We start from the raw sequence: 27,597 nt of genomic DNA, 5'->3' as shown, positions 1-27,597 counted from the left end.
AGGGAAAATTCACTGGACTGGGAGTGAGGAGAACAGAATTTAATGTTAGACTTTTCACTAAGTATCTGTGTAAATTTGGTTATGTAACTTCTCATCAGGGCTTTTGCTTTTTTTCTTTTTTTAAATTTTAGCATAAGGTAAATAACTAAAGAATGTGTTTACTAGTTTGTATAGATTAATAGCTTTCATAGTCACTTAGAACTTGTTTACTATTTATGAAACATACTATATTAAGTTATAGTTCAAACATTATTTGACATAAAACAAAACTCATGGGGATATTACAAATGAGTAAACAAAAAATCATTTGGGAAAATACAAGTAACAACTAGAAATCCATAAAAATCATTAACATCCATTTTCTTCTACAAAATTGGGATCACATATAATACACATTGCTCTTCCTGTGTAAATGAGTTTCTTTTTAGAAAAAATCTATACTATTTGCATATTTGCTTGTGATTTCCTCCAGATCCATGTCTTAAGACACAATTTTATAAATAATCTGATTATTGCCTACACGTATTTCCATGTAATCCATGGGGTCTGCAGTCCATGGGGTCGCAAAGAGTCGGACATAACTGAGCGACTGAACTGAACTGAACTGATTTCCATCTCTAGGTGCTCCCCTGAGCTATAGACTCAAAATCCAACCATCTACTTGACATCTTCACACAGTTCTCTAATAGACATTTGAAATAAAACATATATAAATAGAAATCTTGTTTCTCTACACAATCTTTACCCCAAAATTTTGTCCTAATTTTTTTTTTGTTTTAGAACATGCTGCTACTGCTTCTAAGTCACTTCAGTCTTGTCTGACTCTGTGCGACCCCATAGACGGTAGCCCACCAGGCTCCGCCATCCCTGGGATTCTCTGGGCGAGAACACTGGAGTGGGTTGCCATTTCCTTCTCCAATGCATGAAAGTGAAAAGTGAAAGTGAAGTCGCTCAGTCGTGTCCAACTCTTAGCAACCCCATGGACTGCAGCCCATCCTCTGTCCATGGGATTTTCCAGGCAAGAGTACTGGAGTGGGTTGCCGTTGCCTTACATAGCACATACAATTTTCGAAAACTTAGAATATATCCTTAATTGATCTGTTTTCTTTACCTTCGTGGATGAAAACCATCAACAGATCTAACCTCTATTTCTAGTCATCACTATATAAATCACTGTTAGTTCTGCCTCCCACCTGTATTTCTTTAAAGTTTTCCCACAGAATAGTGTATTTTTTAAAAACATAACGTAGATCATATTCTCCTTTTCTATTTCAACTCTGCAGTGCCTTCCCATGGTATTTAGAAGCAATGTCAAATTCCTTACCATAACGTCCTGCTTCACCAGATCCCTTCTTCCCCCTTCAACTCTACCTGTTAATCCTTCCTCCTCTCTAATATTCAAATATGCCAACAAATCAGTTCTGTAATATTTCATTAGAGAGATGGAAAATAGAAAAGAAAAAATTTCTTGTCCTTTGTTTTCACCACAGTACCATCAACAACTTCAGTACCTGCTACGTAAAGAAAACTCGTGACAATTATGCATTCATTCCTGAAAAAAAGAAATCTGTAAACATTCTGTTGTACCATGTTCATGTATTTTGAGTTGCTCAGTTCTAATGTAAAGTAGAAGAGGATAAAACCAAACAAAACCAACCCATCAAACAACAAACATTTTAAAACTATTTAAGCTGTCACCAATATAAAATATGTAACATGCAAAAAATGTCTCCTAAATCTACAACTAGCATCTTAAATTAATTTCCATTCATTCCTGAAACAAATATTTGTTGCAAAAATTTTAAGGAATTTGAAAAAATTTAAATGAGAAACTATCAAAATATAAATTTATATAGGTAATAAGAATACCACTTATCTCCTACCATTCTCTACTTTAGTCTTTATAACATAGCAACACCAAAATGCTCATGGTCCTTTAAAAACACCGTGACATCTCACATTTCTTTACCTGTGTGTTTTGTTACTTTTTCTGCCCCAAGGTCCCACAAGTAACCACCTGGGATACCTAGTTTTCAAGGTTTGTCATATTCTGTGTTCTCTGTTCCCTGGTGACCCCACACTCTCTTCGTGAGCAAATAATCACTCTCTTCGTATATAGTTGTGTGTGAATACAACTCCATGTAACACATATTTCTATGAAATTTTATTGTATTATTATTTTATAACAGTAAAATTTACTCATTTATTTTATATTTATTTCCTCCACAAAACTGTCAGTTCCTTGACTTCATGAACTAGGTCAGATCCATCTTTGTGTTTTCATAAATTATCCTAAGTGTCTCAACAGAGTAGATAGCTGGGTTGCTGTACTGAACCCTATCTTCTTATTTACTGAAGAGGCATACAGTACACATTTTCATCTGTTTCAGTTTTCTGGGCACAGATGATAAAATAAAAGACAAAAGACAAATAAAAGAAGTTAAAACCTGACCATATAAATACCAATCAGCCGGCTTTCATATTTTCTAATTTACTCTATTTTTTATTTCGTGTTCTGTTAAATACAGTTGTTAAACAGTTTTCCAGTTGGCATAGAATGTCTCAATGCTTCTTTTAAATAAATGCCTATGAAAAGAAGATAAATGAGGATGATGAAATCAATTGACAGCAGAATTTTAACATAAAAAATCAGTGCTCTGTGACAACCTAGATGTGTTGGATCGGGTGGAGGGTGGGATGGGGTGGTGGATGGGAGGGATGTTCAAGGGGGAAGAGACGTATGTATGCTTATAGGTGATTCATCTTGTTGTATGGCAGAAACCAACACAACATTGTAAAGAAATTATCCTCCAATTAGAAATTTAAAAAAAGTTAGATAAATGTTTTTATGTTAAGACCTAAGTAATTAATAATAGCTTAACATGCTTACCTAAGTGTTAACAAGAATAATGACTAAATAGAACAGCCATTAGTGAATGTCAAGCATCAATTAGGGTAGGTTATTTTACATGGGGAAATGTCCAGTATGCTAAAGTGCCGTGACACTTTTCATAACTCTACCTGGCCTGTAGCCACATTTCATTCTACTGCAAGCTCTAACTTCTATTTTTTTCTATCCCTTCATATATGGTCCTATTTGGGATGCACCTCTTTTGTGTAATAGTATATAATAAATTACACAGAAATAGTTAGTGTTAGATATTCTCCTTCCCTCTTATTTCTATAAAACAGATTAATCACTCTCTCTTCAACTTTTAATCAGCACCATCTATATTCCATGCTTCTACTGTGGAATACATCTTTGCTCACATGCAGTGAGTTTATTTTAGTTGGAAAGTCACTCACTAACTCTGCAAATAACCATAAAGGTTTTCACCACAGTGTTAAGTATGCTACTGAAAAAAATGGAAAACAGCCCAAATACTTTATAGTGGGGGCTGGGTAAGTCACTTGCATTATATGATGTGAAAGAATACATATTGATGTATTTGTAATCTATTGTTAAGTGGGAAAAAATGCAGGATGCAAAATGTAGGGGGGTGTGAGTGAATCTACATTTTGGTGTTGGAGAAGATTGTTGAGAGTCCCTTGGACTGCAAGGAGATCCAACCAGTCCATCCTAAAGGAGATCAGTCCTGAGTGTTCATTGGAAGGGCTGATGCTGAAGCTGAAACTCCAATACTTTGGCCATCTGATGAGAAGAACTGACTCATTGGAAAAGACCCTGATGCTGGGAAAGATTGAAGGCAGGAGGAGAAGGGGATGACAGAGGATGAGATGGTTGGATGGCATCACCGACTCGATGGACACGAGTTGAGTCAACTCCAGGAGTTGGTGATGGACCGGGAGGCCTGGCATGCTGCAGTCCATGAGGTCGCAAAGAGTTGGACGTGACTGAGCAACTGAACTGAACTGAACTGATCTATCCATCTATGATATAGCTATCATTTACCTCCCATGTATCTATAAAGTTTTAAGACATACACAAGTTTTAACAGTAGCTTTTCTGGATGGTAAGATTACAGGAAATTTATCTTATCTAATCTTCTTTATAATGTCTTATTTTTCCCTAAGTTTCTGCAGTTAGAGTACATGTTTTTTCACATTTGAAAGAATATAATTTATTTTTTTAAAATGACTCAAGTTTTCAGACTGGGTTAATAGGCGAATCCTTGGGGTTATTATCACATTTATATAACAAAAGGAAAGTAGCAGAGTGAAAGGTTATATGGATACTTTTTATTTTAGTGTGTTCAGTTTGGACCAACAGTAGTGACTACTTGGAAATAAACATAATACTTGTGCATAGTAAAATTTTCAAACAGAAGAGGCAGTAGTACCTAAACTACTGTAAGGATTGTGTCCCAGCATGGCTTTGATGAGAGAAGGAGTGGCAGTGATAGGGTGGGTGAGTGGGGGGTGGGGAGTACAACACAGGGCCATTTTGGGGATCCTCTGTCTCCTTGACTACCACTACTTAAATACAGTAACTGAGGTTGTGACATTTTCTATGCTTTATTACTGACAGTGTACTTTTCATTCTTTTAAAACTGTTTTGGTTAATTTTGTTAGGTTTGGGAGAAAGTGATTCAACCATGTAGCTTCACTCCAACATACAAAGCAAGAAATCCATTAGCATATTTTCCTCGAGTTAAAAAAAGTATGTTTAAAATGTATACACTTTTCTTGTGTGTGTGTATATACTTTACGGTTTGACTACACACACTGCTCATCATCTTGCCACCACACATACTTGCTGATGCCCAGCCCTTTCTTTTTATTAGCAATAAAATGTTCATGGAGAGTATTTTCTGTTCCCTATATGTTCATTCCTTTTTGGAGTTTACCCCCTGAGGAACATAAAGCAGTATATTCTTGTATATATTTAGCTACTTTAAAAACTTTTTTCTGCTCTGACAAGGACCATCACAGAAAACTAAGGGTGATAAAAGTCAAATAGTCCACCAAATGAAAAGAAAGGAAACATGGAAATCTAAACTAAATTTTGTAAGGAAATCATACTTTTGTATGCAAAACAGAACAACTAATGCTTTCTTGCAGTTCTAACTCATAAGACCCAAAGTACAATGTAAATGTTTTACAAAGAAGTTTAATACACTTTAAATACATTCTCTGGACAGGTATTCATAAAACATTTCATGGTAATAAATTACTTCAAACTCTATTTTATTATTCTTCCAATAACTTTGTTTCTGGTTGGATACTTTCTCCTTTCATTCATGACATGAGCAAGTTTTTTGTTAGGCAGTTTCATCATCATTTTAAGTGGTTTTACTTGGTTGCTATAGCACCTAAACCAAGGATGTGACTTTTTTGCATTAGGCTCATAAAGAGTTGTACCTCTCTCTGTGTATATATATTTACTCATTTATGTTTAAATATATGTACATATGTTAATAACTTTCCCCCTGCTCCTTTGGAAGTATGTTCTTTCCTCTGTGTTAGACTGCTGCAGTATTCAAGTGAAAAATGTTAGAACAGAATGAAGTAGTAAGAGACATTTTCTCTGCATCCTGGTAATTCTTCCCCTCATCAGCCAGTAAACAATGACAGGAATATAATCTAACATTTTATACTTAGTTATTACTTTTTAATTTTTATAGAACAATGTATTTACTGTTATTAATTTGTTAGAAACATCACTGGTAATTAACAAATAAAAGCATGTAATGCCAGTTTGTGTTAGATAGTTTATCATCAATCTTTATTTTCAATATATTGAAATTTTAATTTGATTCTAAGAAACACGTTAGGGAAAAAGGGATTGACTCTTTCGACTTTGAATGTAGAGCTCTATCTCTTTTTTGGTAACCAAATTTTAGATCTGAGGAAAGGAGTAAAATGATAATGACAATGACTCTGAGTAACGTGAAGAAAGAAAAGATAAAATATTTTCTTAGAAAAATTTGGAATCTATGAGATGAATGGTATGACTTAAAACATTAACTTCAGTGAATATAGTAGCTTTAGCTAATATGCTGTTTCGAACAAATGAAAAATTACTATGAATTCTACACTTTAGTCTCTGCCACATATTCATTTCCATTTTTTTTTTCTTCTAATAGGGTGTGAATGTGAGAAGGAGAATCATAACTATTAGTAGTATTTTTTAAGCATTTGCTCTGTGGTAGGCATTGTTCTAAGAGCTTTAATATAACTCCTGCACATTTAAAACTTGTGATCAATCCTACTGGAGAAGGAAATGGCAACCCATTGAAGTATTCTTGCCTGGAAAATGCCACAAACAGAAAAGCCTAATGGGCTATGGTTCATGGGGTAGCAAAGAGCTGGACACGACTCAGTGACTAAAATAACAACAATCAATAAATCCTATGGAGAAGATATTATAGTCATTATTCTCATCTTATTGATGAGGAAACTGAGGCACAGATAAGTATCTTATCTATGGTTCAAAGCAAAGAGCAGGAGAGCAGGAATGCAAACCAGCCTGAGTGGTTACAGACTCGAATCACTTCATCATTGGAATAGTAGAGTTCTTAGGAGGTCATCTGGACCTTTGTTTGAAGCAGAGTTCACTTTAACTAGCTATGCTACCTTGAGCAAATTACTCTCGCTATGCTTCAATTTCCTTTCTAAAATAGAACAATAATGCTCATCTCATAGGGTGTGCTGAGAAGTAAATGAAATTTTGGATGTAAAAGAGGGAGAATAGTGCTTGGGACATGATAAGCAGTCAATAAATAGTAGTCATTATTTATTATTATGGTGCTTATTTCCTCTCCTACTATGGCAATTTTTCTCCTGTGAAAATGACAGTATAATTATGGTTTTCAGCAGCTTTGCTATGAACAACATGCATGAATATTATGCTTTGATTTGAAAAAAAAGTCTTGTTTTGGTGTCACCACTGATAAGGTGTATAACTCTTGGCAGAGACTAGAAATGCAATCTGCAACCAATGTAGGAAAAAGAACACTGCTAGTATGCATGAAGAATGAAGGATGTCTCTACTGTAGAAGCTTCTGAAGTTGATCATAAGCTTTAATACACACCTTGAACCAGAGATATTCTGTAATTCCTCCGAGATTTCATGTTACTTTGTACATGGCCTTATTAAAATGTTTCACATATTACACTGTAAAGACCTCATGTCAATATTTCTAACTGGTGGCTTTATTCCTAGCACCACATATGGCATTGAGACAGAGATGGTATTCAACAAACACTGGTGACTGCATTTATTACATAACATTGAGAGTAAGTCTGATGGCTTTAGGGACTAATGTTTTCAGTTTGGAGACTAACTCCGCACCCGTCTCTAGCATGTAACCTTCACTGGTTATTCAGTCTAAGCCTCCGTTTCCTTCTTTGCAAAATAGGAATAATTAAAAGATCTTCTCTGTAGGACTGTTGTGAGCATTAATGAAAGTGATACATGTACAATGTTTGGTATTATGTATTACACATGGTGAATGTTCCATACATGCTTCCCCCTTCCCAATTATAATAAATGTGAATGAGTAGTAAAAAGCATCTACATTTTATCACTGTATTACAAGATACTACTCTATGAAATATTTGGATGCAGAATATTCAGTTCATCGAACACCCCTTCTTGCATGTTGCTTGTCATTATAAAGACTGAATAGCATCCTTATATAAAGTATAAGTATATTTATAATAAATTTGATGAGACCAATAGTACATCATATCAAATTTTAAGCACATGCATGTGTACAATGTATAAGGGCTTTTACCTATGCTCATTTAGCATATGTAATGTGTAATATTATATAACAAATAGTACTTTCTAGATTATTTTTTAGATATTCTTGATAAAGGAGGATGAGGTCTGTGTTCATGGAGAAATGTAAGTAAAGAAATATATACGCAACAAAGAACTTTACCAATAGTATTTTCTTTTGAAATTTTAGTTCTGATACTATGATAGGAAATGTATTAAATGAGTTAAAATTTGTATAATACTTAGAACAGTGCCTGGCACACTGTGTTTAATACTTATTATTAAGTATGTTAAAAATGGCTTCTAGTTAAAAAGCATAGATGTTTTTTCTCAAAAGTTAGAATTTTTCACTTTATAAAAAAAGACCACAAGCAAAACAAATAAAGGTAGGCTTTTTTCTTACAGGAAACAAATGATAAAAAGAATATAAAACAATCTAATCATTTAATGGAACAGTTACTGGTTCTGCCAAGAGCTCACCTAAATGATCCCATTAGCTTCTGAAAACCTTATATTTGGCATTTAGTTTTCCTTTTACTTCACAGAATTTAGAATTTTAAAAGAGATAATGAAATCTCTTTCAATGACTGTCAAGAATTGTTACAAAGTGACCCTTATGCTCTTGATTGATTGCATTCTGTATTTTATCAGCATTCTTTCTTCACTGCAAATTTTAAATTTGGTTATAAAAAGCAAAGATACGTGTTTACCTTTTAAGATGCCTCAGGGAAAAAGAATGACGAATGAGACAAAGATTGAAGCCTTTAGTGTTCATTTTTAGAATGTTTTATATTTCAGTGCCTTCACATCGACAAAGCTTAATTCAAGATAATTTCACATTTTCCTTTGTGCTCAGTGTATGAAAATCTAAATACTGTTACCTTCATAGGCTACTCAGACACTAGAAATCTTGGAATTTTTAGCTGCAGGGCTTCTAACTCTAAAAACATTTAGCCCCTGAATTTATATTTTTCATTGTCTACACATTCCTTTATAAGACTGATGAGACTGATGCAGATTTGCTGCTGTTGTTTTTGTTGCTTAGTCACTAAGTTCTGTTAGATTCTTTGCAACCCCATGGACTGCAGCCCACCAGGCTCCTCTGTCCATGGGATTCTCCACACAGGAATACTGGAGTGGGTTGCCATTTCCTTCTCCAGGGGATCTTCCTGACTCAGGGATCAAACCCACTTCTCCTGCACTGGCAGGCAGATTCTTACCCTGGAGCCACGGGGGAAGCCCGATGGTGACTTGAGGGTTTTTACATATCACATACAACTATTTGTCTTATTTTATATTCACAACACTCACAACAATTTTAAAAAAATACTCAATAGTGCCTGTATAATCAAAAGTGGTTTCCTCCATCTGCTTCTGCATTCTTCTCTCCTGGGCTTCCCAGTGCTAATGGCAGCGTCCCTCTTGCCAGAGACGAAACTCAAAAGCTAAACCAACATATTCACAGCACCTATTTTGAACTCACATTTGTGTCTATTTCTATCCTATTCTCATCCCCTGGTGACTCAGACAGTAAAGAATCCGCCTGCAATGTGGAAGACCTGGGTTCAATCCCTGGGGTGGGAAGATACCCTGGAGGAGGGCACAGCAACCCTCTCCAGTATTCTTGCCTGGAGAATCCCCATGGACAGAGGAGCCTGGCAGGCTACAGTCCATGGGCTCACAAAGAGTCAGATACGACTAAGTGACTAAGCACAGCACATCCTAATCATGGTGGGGATATGGTGGGGGGGGAGAGCGGGGACAGGGGTGGGGAGGGTATGTTGTCTTCATAAGTCACTACCTTAATCTGGCAGAGCTGGGCTCATCTGATACATACATACATCTCATCTACGTCATAAACAGGCTTAGTCAATGAAGTAAGAGAAAATTATACGTGAGGGAGAAAAGCTGATCACTGGAGAGAAAAAAAAAGACAATATTTTATGCAAAACTGATGTTACAGTAAAGTCAGTTCTCCATTTACCATCACTGAAGTTTCTAATGACCCAGACACATAAACAATAACCTCTCCTGTCCTCCCCTACTAATGCACACACACACAGACAGATACACATTCACTCAGAAACCCAGCATCTTCAATGCTGTTTCCATGGTAACCGTTGTAAAATAAAAAATGGGGCTTTTAGAGAACCTTTTGGTTGGCAAGTCAAATGAGGAAAGAAGCTATTATCAGCAAGAATAACAAAAGACAGCTGATCCTACAGCTGATGTATAGAGCTGCCTAAACAGGTCTGCTGACCCCAAAACAACCTCCACCATGCTGCAGAAAGAGGACATTTCCTGCTGTAAAATTATTCGAAATTTTACTACACTGAAATTAGTGTGTGTCAACAAGCATCCTCTCATTAAAATACTTGAATAATTCTGAACACAGTACAAAATTAATAGCCATTCACATACATAACTATGTGAATTATTTCATTGCAGACACTGCTTTTCTTCTAAGAGACACTTGACAAAGAAGGCCAACCTGAAGAGATCTGAGTTTTGACTGAGTGGAATGTAATGGGAGGCATGGGGCCTGACATTACCCTGGAGCTAAAAGTTCCCCAGTGAGTGGTGAGGTGTGGAGAGTCCTGTGAGGAATCTGGGAGGAAGAAAGGCAAGACACACATTTGCAGGTAGGTGTGTTTTCTCATGGAGAAGGATATGGCAACCCATTCCAGTATTCTTGCCTGGAGAATCCCAGGGACGGGGGAGCCTGGTGGGCTGCCGTCTGTGGGGTCGCACAGAGTCGTACACGACTGAAGCGACTTAGCAGCAGCAGTGTTTTCTCATGGCCTTCCAAGGTGGCGCTAGTGGTAAAGAACTCACCTGCTAACGTAGGAAACATGAGAGACTCCAGGAAGATCCCCTGGAGAAGGGCATGGCAACCCACTCCAGTATTCTTGCCTGGAGAATCCCATGGACAGCGGAGCCTGGTGGGCTACGGTCCATGAGGTTGTATGAGGTGTCTCCTCATAGAAAGAAAGATTCATGCAGAATGATTAGTTTTGGATTGTAAAAACCTGATGAAGATAAATATTCGACTTTAATTAAACATTTAAAATTAATGTCATATCAATACTCTTTTTAAAATTGTGTTAATAGATTGTAGAAACTTAGACTTGGTAGAGCCACTTGGTAGCTCAGAAAGATTATGAAGCTAAGTGCCCACTATAAATTAAAACAAATCATTTAAAATTTTCCATCTTAAGCATATCAAATATTTTCTTAGCTATTGTCATATCACCTTCTAAAAGAAAAAAAAGGAGTGTTTTTAAAATTATTTTTCTTATTAGATATGAATTCTGAGAAACCAAAATTAATTTTATAAAATTTCTTTGGTTTTTGAGATGGTGAAGGAAATGAAGTGAAGAAAGGGTGCTTTCCCTCATTCTCCTTTCAGTCTGAGAATTAAATATATACAGCCACAGCATATGCCTAAATTATTAAAGCATTGTGTGCTCAGTCGTTTGGTCATGTCAGACTCTTTGCGACCCTGTGGACTGTAACCTACCAGGCTCCTCTGTCCATGGGATTTCCCAGACAAGAACACTGGAGTGGGTTGCCATTTCCTTCTCTCTCCAGGGGATCTTCCCAACCCAGTGATCAAACCTGCATCTCCTGCATTGTCAGGCAGCTTCTTTACCAGCTGGTAAGCTCAAATTATAAAATGACTGCTTTTTAATCATGAATAATTTCTATAACTTCTCATAGAACAGAGCAGATTTAACTTATTTTTAAATTAGAAAATAATTTCTATGTATTATTCTTTATAAAAAATGTTAATTGTTAACAAGTGTTACAGCACCTATACCTGGGGAGGGCTGACATTTATGAAGGACATGCTATTTGCGAAGCCTTGTGCTATGCAATTTCACTTACTACTCACAGCACATCTATGGAACAGGTATATAGCAGGAAACTAGGGACAGAGAGGGGTTCGTAGTGGATAATACATTGGTGCTGCCATTGTTATCACTTTACATCAGGGGCTACTTGAGGTAGGAACTAAATGTCTTAACTTAATCTTTACTGTTTCTTGAATGAAACTGATAATTGATTTCAATGAATAGCTTTGCTGAGGAAGGTCATGTTAATAATGGTCATGTAAAAAATATGAAGAGATACTCAGATTAGAGATTTCATTACAGACTTTCAAAGTTCTTTAAAATTTACTACCCCCTTAGCAGTGAGAGCTAGAAAGAAATGAAGAAACTAGTAACAGAAGGGAAAAAGAAAAAACAGTAAGTGTCATGCAAGTGGTGAAGAAAAGTATTTTAAAACCCTTCAAGATTAATTTATAGTTCATTAAAAGATGTCATATTTTTTGAAATTAAATAATTATTCTATATAGAGGAGAGACAGCAACTCATTAAGATCAATTCTCCTGAAACTCATAGGTTTATATTATTTAGAACATATAATCTTCATTAATGAAGTCTCCTGATCTATAAATGCACACACATACACACTATAAAAATAATAATATACATCTGAACAGTTTGCTTCTTAGATTGCCTCCCAGAGGAAAGCCTAGTACCTTGTCATTGAGTTATTCAAGCTTCTCAGGTTGAGTCATTAATTTACTGGATTAAATGGATCCTGGACCATGAAATGCATGCCATGTCATCCTTCATTTGCTCCTCATGGAATCTCTGCCTGATATGCTTTGATAGAAGAGGAAAATAAAACACTCTATATGAAAGTATGCTGCCCTATTTTCAACTCCTAGGTAAGCAGTTATATAAACAGTGGTCCCTCTGTCCCTTCCTAAGACTTGGTACTTGCTTAAAGGGCAAGTCTGAAATAAACTGTAGTTCTATGCCAAGTCCTAAACCCCTATGGTAACATCAGGGTGGGAAAACTAAGTTGATGACATGTATAAGATTAACTTACAGCAAATTTTATAATACTCTTCTGTGGTGAGTCAGAAGCTATTTTAGAAACTCATGCATTGAGTATATGCATTGGTATATACCTATATACTACATGGCATCTATGATCATGAATAATCAATCTAGAAAATTATGTATAATATTAAGTCAAATTCAAATGTAAAAATAATTGGGAAAAATAAACCAGCATGATAAAATATCATTCATTGGGTTATACTGACAGCAGATAATACACCTACTCAGAATTAATCAACAAGGAATGCAATTCGAAGAAAATGTACTGAGTTGAATTCAAATTTCCAAAGTGTCTGTCTTTACATCTTTAAAATAGGGACAGATACAATCAATCCCTAGGTTTTTCTCCAAGCTGATCCTTCTTGCTGTCTGTCCAATAACATGGGAAATAAAATCCACAGGAGATCAGAACAGTGTGGCTAGGTGTTCTAAAAGACTTTGTGGAGAGAATGGCAGCCTTGTGCTGTGTTCTGAAGCATAGATGCTTACATAGGTGGATTGTGGATATAGGACAGCAAATAAGGTGTTAAAGGTGAATTTGGCATTGAAGGAACCAAGTTTTTTAGTACTAAAAAGCAAATTTTTTAGGCAGGCATAACCATACTGTGGAAGACTTGAATTCAAGCCTAATCATACGGTTTTTGTTTTTTTCTCTAGAAATAATGATGAGTCATTGAAAGTTTAATGCACGGTGTTTTACAAATAGATATTTTATGAAGCTTAATTTTGTAGCCGTTTTAGAATGAATTAAAGTATGCAAGATAAGGATAAGATTCCAGGCATAAAATGGCTAAGGTCTGGAATGGGGTATTACCAGTGGAAATACAAAGGATGAATTACTTCAAAGGAAAAAAAATCCATTTGGCAGTATGTGATAAATATAAAAACACTAATGGTTTCATATCAAGTGCATTTTTCCCCAATGTTCAAAATTAAGAACAGTATCTATGCTAAAGCTCTATTAATGAGAACAGGACAACTATTAAATATAAAATAGCCCACCCACTTTTTAAAAGAGTATAATATGAAACTGAATGAATTGAAGCTATCAAGTACAACATGCAAAAAGCATGCAGTCTTGTTTTAAAACAGTTTAGTTGAAGACATGCAAACCAAACAAATTAATGTCCAAGGAAAAGACACAGTTCTTTGTAACCTCATACTGAATAGCAAGGTACACAATGGCACGAATTTATTGAATTATTTAGTTATCTAAAAAATATTTTGGTAGTATCAACATTACGTGAAATCCAGAATTTAACAATTTGAAAACAATAATATATTTAAAAGTTCAGAATGGTTTTCAAATGAAGGAGTATTTTGCTAAAGTATTTATAAACTCCGAAGAAGTAAAAATAGAGAATCACTGAGTCATACACTTGGAAAGGTCAAGGATGATAAATTATATTACAGGAGATTTTATTAAGATATCTAGTATAACCTTGTCTTTCAATGCAATAATTCACTAAGGGCTTTCCTGGTGACTCAGTGGTAAAGAATCTGCCTGCTAATGCAGGAGATATGGGTTTGATCCCTGGTTCAGGAAGATCCCATATGCTGCAGAGCAACTAAGCCTGTAAACCACAACTATTGAGCCTCTGCTCTAGAGGCCTGGAGCTGCAACTACTGAGCCCATGTACCGCAACTGCTGAAGCCTGTGTGCCTAGAGTTCATGCTCTGCAATGAGAGAAACCATCACAATGAGAAGACTGCACACCACAACTAGAGAGTAGCCCCTGCTCACTGCATCTAGAGAAAAGCCCATGAAGCACTGAAGACCCAGCATAGCCAAAAAATAAAGAAATGAAAAATATAAAAAATGATTTATTTTAAATCATCCCTGAAAGATGGTCATAGAGATTCTAAATAATGAAAACCAGTCTCTTACACTGGACAGTTCTAATAAATTAGGTCCATTGAATTCTCTCCCCAAACTGTCTCCCTCAATATCTGTATAACAGTCCATTCTGGTGCTGGGGAAAATGTAAAACAAGATTATTCTTCCTAATACACGATAGACCTTCCATATTCTAAATTTATCTTTACTAAGGATTTTGTTAGAGAAAACATTTATGTTTAATTCTTTATTATAAAGGAAAATATTTTACTATAATTCTTTCCATGAGAAAGCACAACAAAAAGTGAGGGAGAATGTATGTCTACACTTTATACGCTTCATGTATATTATTCAATTTTCATCAAAACAGATGATAGATCCTGATTTTCATTTTTAAATGGATTTTTAAAGTACTGTTATAAGTTCATTATCAATCTTAGGAATTTATTTGAATGCTTTATTTTTTCTTTGATTTTTTTAGTTACTCAAGCTTAATTTCCAACTTTCCAACCAATTAATATTTCATTGATTATATATACACAATTATATACACTGTGTAACTCTAGGGAGGAAACATTTAGTGACCACCAGCAATACTCTAGGGACATTTTATATGCTGTTTCATTCAATCCTCTTAAAATTCTAATGAGGTAGATACTATGATCTAAATTTTACAGACAAGGAATTTGAGTCTGCAGAGGTTAAACAATTTATCATAGATTATCACAGTAATATGATTATCATAGTAATAAGTGGTAGCTCTGATAGGTACAGAATCTCTGTTCTTTCTGTTACAGCAGATGCATATGATAATGGCATCTACCTCGCAGGGTTGTTAGGAGAATTAAACAAGTTGTTGGTCCCTGGTGCTAGTGCTTGCCGTCTTAAGAAAGCTTAGCTTAGCTCTGCATAGCAAAGGTCTTCTTCCTGGTGAAATCTCCTTAGCACAGACCATGATCCTAGGGAGTGGGCTATCTAATTCTTTAGAAGAAAGTGTTATCAGTAAACGTGTTTTTTTGTTTTGTTTTTTTGTTTTCACCTGCACAGTATCCTGGGATTGTAATACTGAAAGTCTTAGGTATGCTCTGCCAGGAATAGGTACTATGGTAGAATCCTGGACTAAGAATCCTAAAATGTCCAGCCTCATCTCTACCCCAAAGCCTCCTTCCACCAGTTTAAGCTTTGCCCTGACACCTCAGCCAAAATGGAAATATGAGCACATAGAAATACGAGCACACAACATCTCTGCTTAAAATCTCCCCAACTAATTTGGAACACAATCTGAGTTTCTTAGCATGGAACAAAAAGTACTAATCTGGTCTTCGCCCACTCTTTCTGTTTCTTCATTTCTCTCACGTTGCTACTGTAATAGCAAATTGTGAGTAGCTCATGTGATTTCACACTTCTGTCAGCTACATCAAAATATTCCATATAGGACCTATCAATCCCACTCCAAGATATTTATCTAAGAGAAATGATTTCTAGAGAAATTAAGACAACATGCTGCTGCTGCTGCTAAATCGCTTCAGTCGTGTCCGACTCTGTGCGACCCCATAGACGGCAGCCCACCAGGCTCCACCATCCCTGGGATTCTCCAGGCAAGAATACTGGAGTGGGTTGCCATTTGCTTCTCCAGTGCATGAAAGGGAAAAGTGAAAGTGAAGTCGCTCTGTCGTGTCCGACTCTTAGCGACTCCATGGACTGTAGCCTACCAGGCTCCTCCGTCCATGGGATTTTCCAGGCAAGAGTACTGGAGTGGGATGCCATTGCCTTCTCCGTAAGACAACATAGATCCACACAAAAACATGTAGAGAAATGTTTACAGTGCTTTATCCATAATCTCCAAGACTAAAAACAACCAAAATAGCTATTAACTGGGGAATGAATTAATAAGCAGAGTAAATCCATGCCATGGAATACGTAGCAACAAAAGAGAATGAGCTACAGATGCGTGCAACCACATGAATGACTCTCAAGTGTGTTATGCAGAATGAAAGAAGACAGATCTAAAAGACTACATGCTATATTGTCTTATTTATATGGTATTCTAGAAAAGGCAAAATTATAGGGATAAAACCAGGTCAGTGGTCACTAGAGACTGAGGTAGAGGTAAGGAATTGGCTATAAAAGGGCAAAAGGGAAATTTATGAGTTACCAAAAGTTCTAGATTTTAACTGTGGTGATAGTTACATAACTATCATTCACAGAACTGAATGTCTAAAAGGAATGTTCTGTAACTTGTACCTTAATAGACCTAACACTTAAAAATCACATATCTTTCAATTGTGTCCAACTCTTCATTTGCTTTTTGAATATTTTTTTTTCATTTTTGGACAACTCTTGCCCATCCTTTAAATCTGAGCCTTAAGTATACATTCCCTTGAAGAAATTATCCCTGAACTTCCACACTAGGCAATCTGGATTTTTCTATTCCCCATGTATGTATCTGTCTCTTTAGATGTATAATAATACAATACCAGTGTCTGATACTGCAATGTCAGCTGCTTAATGGAAAAAAACAAACAAACAAAGTCTTATTCATCTTTACATCCCCAGGGACCCAATGCAATATAAGAACTCAACAAATGTTTTTTACTCTAACTAAAATTACGTTTGGAACTTTGCTGCTTCTAAAATAACTGTGGAAACTATAGAATGTACTTGATTTAACTCAAGTCTATTTGACTCTTGCATAAAGTTTGCTTGCATACTATAAATAGCATAATAAACTTACTACTACAGTTTTTTTCTTATAATACAATCCTTTAAAACATTTACACAGATATAATTATAGGGCTGTTCTAGTCTGGTTTATTTTGCAAATCTTTGCTGGCAAAATATCTGTTAGATGTATGCTAAATACAGTAAAATAAAACATCTCTGAAGTTGTAAAATATATTATTTACAGCAGCTAATGTTTTAATAGTTCTTTTGCTTTTATTATATTTTGAGCAACTTTTTAATCTCAATTTATGCAAATGTGTGCATATAAAATGATAACGCTTTCTGGACCAAGGCAACTGATAACTCTCATTGGTCAATGGCACATTTAGAGGATGAGGATAATCCATGCAAATTAAACTGCTCAACTGAGCCTGTTTTGTAACATTCCAAATTGCTTACTCTATCTTCTTTCCTGAGACACAAAACAAATTTTATGGCCTGATTGTGATGCAGTGCTGTTGGGAAAACAGTTATTATGAGATAATTATATCCCAACAGAATTTGAGGCACTTGGCTGCTCTTGGTATAGAATGTCACCTGAGGGGTGAGATTTCCATAACCACTTTTATTCTAGCAGATCTGTTATTCTGATTCACAACCTGTTCTGTTTTCGGGCATTAAGTTTATGAAATGATGTCTATCAATCAAAAGAAAAATTAACAGAAAAGTGGAAATTCAAGTTGCACTAAGATTATGAATTTAATGCCTAAAACTTATATTAATTCTCAGGTTAAAAAAAATGAAAGAATATATTTCTGTCAAATAAACAGAGTTTATAGAGTGAGAAGAAGAGATAGATCCTGCAATGATTATACCATCATGACAGTCACAATCTCAAATTACATCATCAGTCCCTTCATTATAGAGTGGTAGATAGGGACCAGAGCTATTGCTGCACTGAAAGGGAACATTTAGGCACTCTAATGCCCATTGCATGTAAATGATGTAAGTTACATATTTGATTTCCCCAAATGTATAATTTCACCCAGTAATAATGATCACTGAAAATTATAAAACCCATAACAAAGAGTACGAAAAATGATTCATCATGAAAACTACCAAGAGATATAAAGCTTTGGAATAAAAATGAACTTCAAAATAAAAATAAACATCGAAAGAAAATAGGTTGAGCCATTTTGTTCACTGGGTTTAGAGGCTTTCCTTTCTCCTCCCTCCCTTCCTTCCTTCCTTCCTATTTCAGTGACCAAGGATCAATGATGAAGTCATAGACAATCTCCTTTATCTCAAATACACTTCCAGCTAATAGTATTATAGAGAAATTCCATTTTAGTTTTAAAACAGATATAGTAACACATACTTTTCTAAAAATTTATACAAGTTATACATGATAACACTGCTTTGGAATCTCATTACAAATAAATCAAATAATTAGTAAATATTTAATTTATAAGTGACCATTAGTTAATCCCTTCATAATGCCTATTTTATTTTTAAGTCTCAAACAGTATTAGGAATGTTTTTTAGTCTCTGAAACAGCTGTGAGGAAATGAAATTCTACTAAAGAAAGTAAAAATTTTGAAAAACATTTATTTTGCACTTAAATGGTCAATATATAATCAGTTGGTTAAGTATCCAATTTCAGAGTTCAAATGCAAGCTGCTACTAAAAATAGTTAGCAATAAATAGTATGAGTGTTCTTTCATGCAACTGTAAACTGCTGTATATTATCAATAAGCTGTTATGGACAAAACCTGCAAAAAGTGGAATGGGTCATAAACAAAAAATAAATGCATACAAAGTGGTCAGTTCTGCATGACTCATTTGAGGATGAAGAATGATACCCCTCCCCCATAATGTGATTTCTTTTCACCATGTATTGTGTTGTCCTACTCTCAATATATTTCATGGAAGCAACATTTAATGGTGCAATGAAAATGCAAACACTTAATTCTTTCTGCCAAGTACTCATGGCAATAAATCACATCACACATGAAACAAAGCCTGGCAAGCAATTTGCTATGTAGCTAGTAATATTCAAATTTTTATTATTATATACTCTTTACTGTCCTTATTTTTAGCTCATTCTTTAGCACATGATACTTTACTCCAGTGATGAGAATATGAATACAATATGATGTAACTTCTGTCTTTGATGTATATACCTGTTTTTATTTTTGGTAAGAACAAACATATAATTGCAAGCTACATATGACATAGAGCTCTTAACTACTAGCTTCCAGATCACAAGTAAATTAGAAAAGAGATTTGGATCTCTTTTTATTTCTGATAGTAAATAAAAAAATCAAATCCAAATTATTTAGCAGTGCTTTTTTAAAAAAATTCAAAACTCTGTACCTAGATAATAATTTTCTTCTTGACTTCTCTCCCCTTATTCTTCCTATCATTTTTCCCAGTCTAGTATTCTAGACCCTATCACAAAATGCTGTTTCACTCCCTGTGATACAATTATATCATGTGTGTGTTAAGTCGCTTCAGTTGTGTCTGATTCTGTGTAGCCTGTCTGTAGCAAGCATACTCCAGTATTCTTCTCCAGGCAAGAATACTGGAGTGGGTTGCCATGCCCTCCTCCAGGGGATCTTTCCCATCCAGGGATCAAACCCGTATCTCATGTTTCCTTCACTGGCAGGCAGGTTCTTTGCCACTAATGCCACTTGGAAATCTCCAACTATATCATATGTTAGGGAATCAGGACCACTGAAGTAAACAAAAATTTGTGCTTAATGTGGCCAAGGTAAATCTGTACCAGTTGCAGCCTCTTCATAGAAATGTTAGGAAATACACTGCTGGGATTATCTTGTCTTAGGAAAAATAAGGAAAAGAGAATCACCATCAAGGATGTTTATCTAGTATAAGTAACATTTTAAGAACAAACAATTTACTCTGCATTCATCAATAACTGTCAGTCTGCAAAAGAATGTTTCATGTGCTATGCTGAGAGAGAGAGAGCTAATAATAAATGTTCCCTTGCCCGTCTTGTGTGAGACTGGCAAATATGATGCAAGTGCCTACTTCCAACAACGGAATGGATTACACGCAGCAAGAAAAGAGTAGTACAGAATTACAAGCTCTCTTGCTATCATATTTGTAGTTGTGTTTATACAGGTAAAGCCTGCTGAATTGATTTGACTTAGTTCCTTTCAGGACAAAAGTTACTTGTGGACCCATTAGTGGTTACATCAAGGTCTGAGAAGATTCATTCCTACTTCCTTCGCATCATTCTAGATCTGAGCAGAAAGAAAGAATACCAGATCTTCACAGGACCTTAAATCAGACTGACGTTTGTAAGAGGCTGAGGGACAACAGATGGGTGCCATTGTTTCCTTTTGTGTTCACGTCACATTAGAAAATAGACTTCTGTTTAAAAGTCTTGGCAATAATGCTGTTTATTTTCTACGTGGCTTAAAAAACTAGATGAGCTGTTTCTATTAATATTTCTTGTGAGCATTGTTATAGATCTGAGACAAGGCTTTTCAGGGAGTATACGACTATGATTTTTTTGAGCCAAACACAAAACTTGCATCCTAGATCAGTACTAAACAAAGGAAAAGTAAAAAGCATAAAAATCATTTAGTGTTTGTGTGGCTTATCCATAGTTTTCTTCAAAAATACCTCTATCGTCCGTTTCTGGCATGGTGCCTCACTATCTTCAAAGTCAAGGAATTTGCCTTACTCCTCTCCCCTTAGCTATCTATAAAAGACCATATATGCTCCAAAGAAAATAAAAGAAGAATAAAATAGAGTGATCAACAGTGAAAAATAAAGAATATATCATTTTGATTCACTATCTTCCCCCTAACCTCCAAGGGGTCGGCACAGAAAAGGAAAAAACTGAGTTAAAAAACACTTTAACACTTTAGATTTTCAGTCCCCAAGTGTGTGTGCCTCATCTCAGCTGGTCTGCCCGAGACCACCTGAGTGCCAATCCTAGTCCCTTGAGGCCCCATTTCTGCTCCAACAAGATGAAAGACGCTATCGTGACCCAGGGGAAACTTGCCAAATTGCAGGCATGACTGTGCATTGGTGGGAAAGGAACTGCTCACAGAAAGAAGCTGGTTCTTACAAATGCCACAGAAAATAACAAAAATCTTCAATTCTCTTTAAAGAAGCTAGGGGTAAACAACACCTTATTTGAAGAAATGAGTATGTTCACCAATCAAGGAACAGTGAGCCACACTAACAATCTGAAAGTTCAGGCATCTCTGGCAGCAAACATTTTCACCATTATAGGCCATACTGAGACAAAGCAGCTGACAGAAATGCTACCCAGGATCTTAAATAAACTTGTCGCAGATAATCTGACCAAGAGACTGACTTAGACTTAAGGAGACTGACTGAAGCTCTCCCCCAAAAATCTGTGGATGGAAAAGTACCACTTGCCACTGGAGAAGATGATGATGATGAAGTTCTAGATCTTGACAAGAATTTTGACAAGGCTTCCAAGAATGAAGCAAACTGAATTGAGTCAACTTCTGAAGAAGATAAATCCTGAAGAAGTTATTAGGTGCTGCTATTTTATATTATGACTGTTTTTTAAAATTTTGTTTATGGATCTGATAAAATCTAGGTCTTTAATATTTTTAAGCCCAAGCCCCTGGACACTGCAGATTTCTTCAGTTTTTGCTTATATACAATTCATTCTTTGCAGCCAATTAAACTAAAGAAGTCTGGGGCAAAGGTCTGAAACAAAGATTAATAAATTCTTTGTCTAGTTAAAAAAATGTCTTTTTAGATGGGCATCAATGCTGATCCAGAAAAAAACTGGGACCCTTTCTCACACTAGTTATTTTTCCAAAACTTAAAATAATACGCATAGAAGAAAACTATAATTTATTTATTTCTATCATTGCAAATTTCTGTTATCAAGAGGGTCATTCATATGAATCAGTGTTTAATATAATTGACCAAGTATCAGATTCTGGGCCCCAGTTGCAGAGAGAGGTAACTGAATTCTTAAATATTCCTGTCTGCAGTTCTTGATGTGACTTTTTCCATAATTTCTTTGGTTTAAGAAATTTTATTTGAAAGTTTATTCTGAGTCATTGTTCTGGTCCCTAAAACACTTAAAGTTGGTACTTTGTCCATTTTGTTCATTACTGTATTTGCAGCTTCTCAGTACAAGGCACATAACTGATATTCGATAAACAGTTTTTTAAAAGGAGGACGATGGACATGTTGTAAATCAACCAAGTAAAAGAATGCTTTACCAGTGAATTGAAACTGAACCCCTGGGGATATCGAATCTGTATAATTTTTTATCTTAGAAGGAAAGATGACTCATTTGTTCTCATTTGCCATCAGGATCCCTCCCCTTTGATACTCTCCCATCGACATAAGCTCATACTTTAAGGCCTAGATAAAATTATTTCTTTCTTTAAGTCATTCTAATTCCTTCAGCTAAAAAAGTGCTACTCTGTATTCTCATGGAACTTTCGATTCACAATACTAAAATAGTATTAATAATACCTAACATTTACATAGACTTCATCATGTCAGGTGCTATTCTAATGCCTTTAACCTCACAACAATCCTCTGAGGTAGGTAATAATTAGTGACAGAGCTGGGATTTGAATGTAGGAAGTCTGACTCTTTAGTATCTTAACCACTACAGTGTAATGACAGCATTATACCCTCTTTATAATTTAGTAATTCATCCTACACTGCCCTATGGCACTTGTTAGACTCCTGTAATATTATTTAACCCTTCATAGTAATTATAACTCTTGTAATATTATTAACCTTATGAGTTAGCATATCAGATTATAATCTTCTAGAAGGAAAATATTACTAATCCCTTGTGTAGCCCTCACAGTAGCTACCAAGTCACATACATTACATGATTCCCTGGTGGCTCAGACGGTAAAGCATCTGCCCACTGTGCGGGAGACCTGGGTTTGATCCCCGGATTGGGAAGATCCCCTGGAGAAGGAAACGGTAACCCACTCCAGTACTCTTGCCTAGAAAATTCCAGGGATGGAGGAGCCTGGTGGGCTACAGTCCATGGAGTCGCAGAGTCGGACACGACTCAGCGACTTCACTTTCACTTTCTTTCACTTTTCATGTTAACCAAATTAATTAATCACATTAAGTCACATAAATGAAACAATTAATTGATCCACTGATTAGTGGTTCTTAAACTCCAGTGTGCATCAGATTTCCTTCGAGGTTCTGTTAAAACACAGATGGCTGGGACCCATCCTGCAAATTTCTAATTCTGTAATTCTGAGATGGAATCTAAATTTTGTATTTCTAATAAGTTCTTAAACAATGACAACATTGCTGGTTTAAGAACCATTCTTTGAGAACTAAAGCTCTAGAATATTTTCAAATGGTAAATTTTTCTGAATATTTAGATGGCTATACACCAGAAATTAACACAACAATGTAAATCAATTATATTTCCACAAAATAATTGTTTAGGTGAAACAAAATATGATGTACACTTAAAATACAGAAATACACACAGCCCAAATAGAGATATAGGAATCTGTATGGTCTAGGGAGTCAATTTCATGGGTATGATAATTTAAAAGTGGGGTTCTAATTAACTAAAAATAATTGCTGAACTTACAAGCAAATTTGAATAAAATGCCTCATCTTCATGTATGCCACAACACAGATCATGCTAATATGATTTATTCAGAAGAGTATTTTTGACATAAATGTCCCCTTTGGGTTACAATATCAAGGCAAAGATGCAATGCACAGTTGATTTAAAGTATGAATTGCATTGTAAATACAGAAAACAATACCCCTTTTTTTTCTCTAACAGAAAAAAGAAGTCTAGTCATATTAATATCCTCGTAATAATTAAACAACACATACAACTTAGCAGACTGACAGATAAAGAAGCAGCCTGTGTCAGGCTGATTACCAAATATCCATACACAGTCCCCTCTAGATATCACTTATTATTTCTATTGTAAATTATTTATAAAGATCACTTTCATGATTTAAGTGGTCACTTCAAAGGCACCATTTACAAGCCACAATTTAAAATAAGGTAGTAATAATAAATTAAAAGCACCACATCAACATCTCATGTATCAAAACTGCAAGCAACTGATCACAAATGGCTGAAAAACTCATTATTTTATGTCAAAAAGGTGTTTTGCCAGAGAACTGTCTGCCCCTCCCATACTCTACCCAATCAACAGGCTTTAATTTAATCAATGGCAGATGTCCAAACCTGGGTTACTTAAGCCTTGCTTCCCCATGAATGAGAGTAGAAGGAAGCAGCTGAGACTGGGCCAATGCATCTCTTCTGTTTCAGGATGTGCTTCATGTGCCTGTGCTTCAGTGGTTTATCTTGGCTGTCCCTTCCTTAATGTCTTTTGGTCATGGACTGCTTGCCTGATGCTCTGACACTGCTCTTGCTCTACTCTTTCAAGTCCTCCTGATTTGCATGAATTATATCACCCTCTGGTACTAATATCCTCTTCATCTTTGTCTGCTTGCTTGCTTCTCAGTCCATTGCTGTCCTGATGCTGGCCTTTCCTATGGGACTTGCTCTCTAGTGTCCAGAGGCCTTCTGCCACCTCTCCCTGGCACATCACACCACATATATACTTAAGTGCTAAATACATTTTGAGTAATTTCATGCTATTTATTTAAAACATTCAAAGACCTCTAGGAGGTAAATGAGCATAAAGTTTGACAAAATACTGGACAAAATGACTACCATGCATAAATTTTACTCTAAAATTTCCCTGCCATAGTTTAATGGTTTCTATTGTTTATAGGCCCATTTTTTTTTTATGCTGCCAAGACATGAGACAATAGAAAGAATGAACTACTTTTACTATCATGCTGTATGATAGTTCTCCTACTATTCATTGTTACATTTTTTGTTTTCTATATGTCCACATTTCTGGACATACATATACATTATCTCTTTTATCCTCACAATGACCAATATGCTACAATAATCCTACCTTGCATATATCCATAAACTAAAGATTAGAGGAATAAAGATTAGATCCAAGATCACTCAGGTAGAAAGTGGTAAACCTGGATTCAAAACTACGAATGTCTGAATTCATAGTCCATGTACTTAACCACTGTGCCTTTTACTGTCTCTCACTTTGCAGTTGTCTTTAAAATAGGATGTTATAATCTTGTAAGTTTTCATTTTACTTATTTTTAATATTTTAAAAGAGGAAAAATAAGTGATCAATGAAAAAGATTGTTTAAACAGATGATCTTACCTTTATGAACAAAAAATTAAAGTAAGCATGTACTTCTCGGTGCTATAGAACTTGGGATATTCTTTGGTACCAGCCGTTTGTTCCTCCTATGTTGTCCTCACCTCTTCCTTGATCTAACTCTGTTAAATTTCAATTTTGACCCCTTCCAACTTATAATTTCAAGGAAGATTAGGAACAGCTGGTCAGCAGCCCTGTTGAATAGCCTCCAATATACTGGAAGAGCATTATTAACTTCTCCCTGTGCTTTCTCTTCTACAATTACATTTTCCTTGACTTTTCCCCCACAGATCTCTTTTTCCTATTTTTATTCATGTTTGCTATCTTCAGAACTCTGGTTGAATTCTCTATATTTATTTTCATGTATGTACTCACATCTCTCATCTAGTGGGAAGATAGAAGCTTGGTGTATCTCACCCCCATTTGTTACTTTTTAATGTCTTCTTTTAAAAAATAAACTATGGGACTTTCCTGGTGGTCCAGAGGTGAGGAATCTGCCTGCCAAAGCAGGGGACACAGGTTTGATCCCTGGTCCAGGAAGATTCCACATGCCGTGGGGCAGCTAAGCCCATGCACCACAACTATTGAGCCTGTGCTCTGAAACTGTGAGCCACAACTACTGAAGACTGCATGCCCCAGACCCCATGCTATGCAATAAGAGAGTCCACAGCAATGAAAAGATGGTGCACTGCAATTAGAGAGTAGCCCCCTCTGCAACTAGAGAAAGTCTGCATGCATAAATGAAGACCAAGCATAGCCAAAATAAATAAGTAAATAAATAAGTTTTTTTTTTTTTTTAAATAAACTATGTAGGCTGCCTAGTAGGCTTATCTTTGATTTTGGAATAATTGTAAATAACAAAATCAGTAACAATTTTCATAATCTGAAATTGTTTTAGATTGTTTTTATTCTTGAGGAATCATGTTCTGTCACTGATGACTTAGTTACTTGTCATCTCATACCATCACAAATTCAGTGTAATGTGAGATCAAGGATGGAATGAACAGAATAGGGAATTTATTGTTCTAATATCATTAAAGAACATTTCTCTTCAAAAGCAAAACAAAACACAAAAAAGTAAATCATCAAGTAGAATCAGGGGTCATTACTATTTTCTAGTTTGAAATTATTTGCTTTTTTAATCATATTAAACATTATCCTGATCATTATTATCTTTAAGAAATTTGTAATTTCATTGATCATTATTCTTAGGTTGTTTTGATAAACTAAGGAGAGAGACATATTTTTTCTTTGATCATACCTTTCCCTAATTAAGAAATTAGTGAGAATATTAAATGTTGTCTCCTTTCCAATTCCTAGAATAATTACTGTGATCATTTTTAACTAATATAACTTTAAATAATACTTTAGGGTTTCTACTACTAATATGTTTTATCTATGGATAAAAGTTCTTATTATATCTAAGCACATTTTTTCAGTATATGGATATTGTGAGAATAAAAGGAATTTAATCTCATCTATACCAATAGTCTTTATTCACTCTCCATACATTAGTCATGGTTTCAGTTTTGTTGAATTGTCCTCTTTTTGTAGTTAATATGTCTGTTTTTACTTTATTTTAGTAAGTAAGTGAATATAGTACAGCGGCTGATATTAAATTCTAATTATTTTCACATTTTTGACAGCACTGATTAGAAAAATATTTCTTTTAAGATTGAGAATATTTTACATCAAGAACTACATATTCAGAAATGTTTTCCATTCTGCATTATGTTCCCCAGAAGTAAAACTCTAATAAAAATCTACACTTTGATTAATTTTTATTTTTTTAGATGCAAAAATGAAAAATTATTAGTGTTCTGGGATGTCCCACACGAGATCAACTCACACAGAGACACACAGAGACATACACAGATGCAACAGAGGTATGCTTTAACATGAAAAGCAGTAAATGCATTTTACTTTCAGGATACTCAGTTCTTAGATCTTTTTAAAGTGTAGATTGCTTGTAGCTAAAATTTTAATGCCTACTCTGAATTAGCTGTCTCATGTATTCTTTCAAAACTATGGTGTGCTGGAAGGACATGAGGTGGAAGAGTATGGGTATGCTGATAAAAAGTGTCAAGTATGAAGAATTAAATGTAAAAAAAACAGTGGGCAGTCAGTTGGTGAAATCACAGAGAATTAACTCAAGAGCTAGTATGTAAAATACATACTGTTTAAAATAACTGGGTTCAAACTTCTAGCATGCTTTAGAAGCAACTTTAAATCTGAATGAAGTTTCCTTTA

At 35.3% G+C, this 27,597-nt stretch overlaps 1 protein-coding gene and 1 pseudogene across 4 annotated transcripts in view; one reads left to right on the top strand and one right to left on the bottom strand.

Moving 5' to 3' along the window:
* MAGI2 (membrane associated guanylate kinase, WW and PDZ domain containing 2) overlaps positions 1-27,597 on the bottom strand; it is a 1,446,920-nt gene that overhangs the window by 1,195,381 nt on the left and 223,942 nt on the right. The window lies entirely within an intron of this gene.
* LOC145522762 (transcription factor BTF3 pseudogene) lies at positions 21,106-21,602 on the top strand (annotated as a pseudogene).

The sequence above is a fragment of the Giraffa tippelskirchi genome, chromosome 10 (assembly GCF_054371585.1).
Source record: "Giraffa tippelskirchi isolate mGirTip1 chromosome 10, T2T-mGirTip1v1.2.pri, whole genome shotgun sequence".
NCBI lineage: Eukaryota > Metazoa > Chordata > Mammalia > Artiodactyla > Giraffidae > Giraffa > Giraffa tippelskirchi.
Note: the sequence above shows the minus strand (reverse complement) of the source record. Positions and strands in the feature narration are given on the sequence as shown.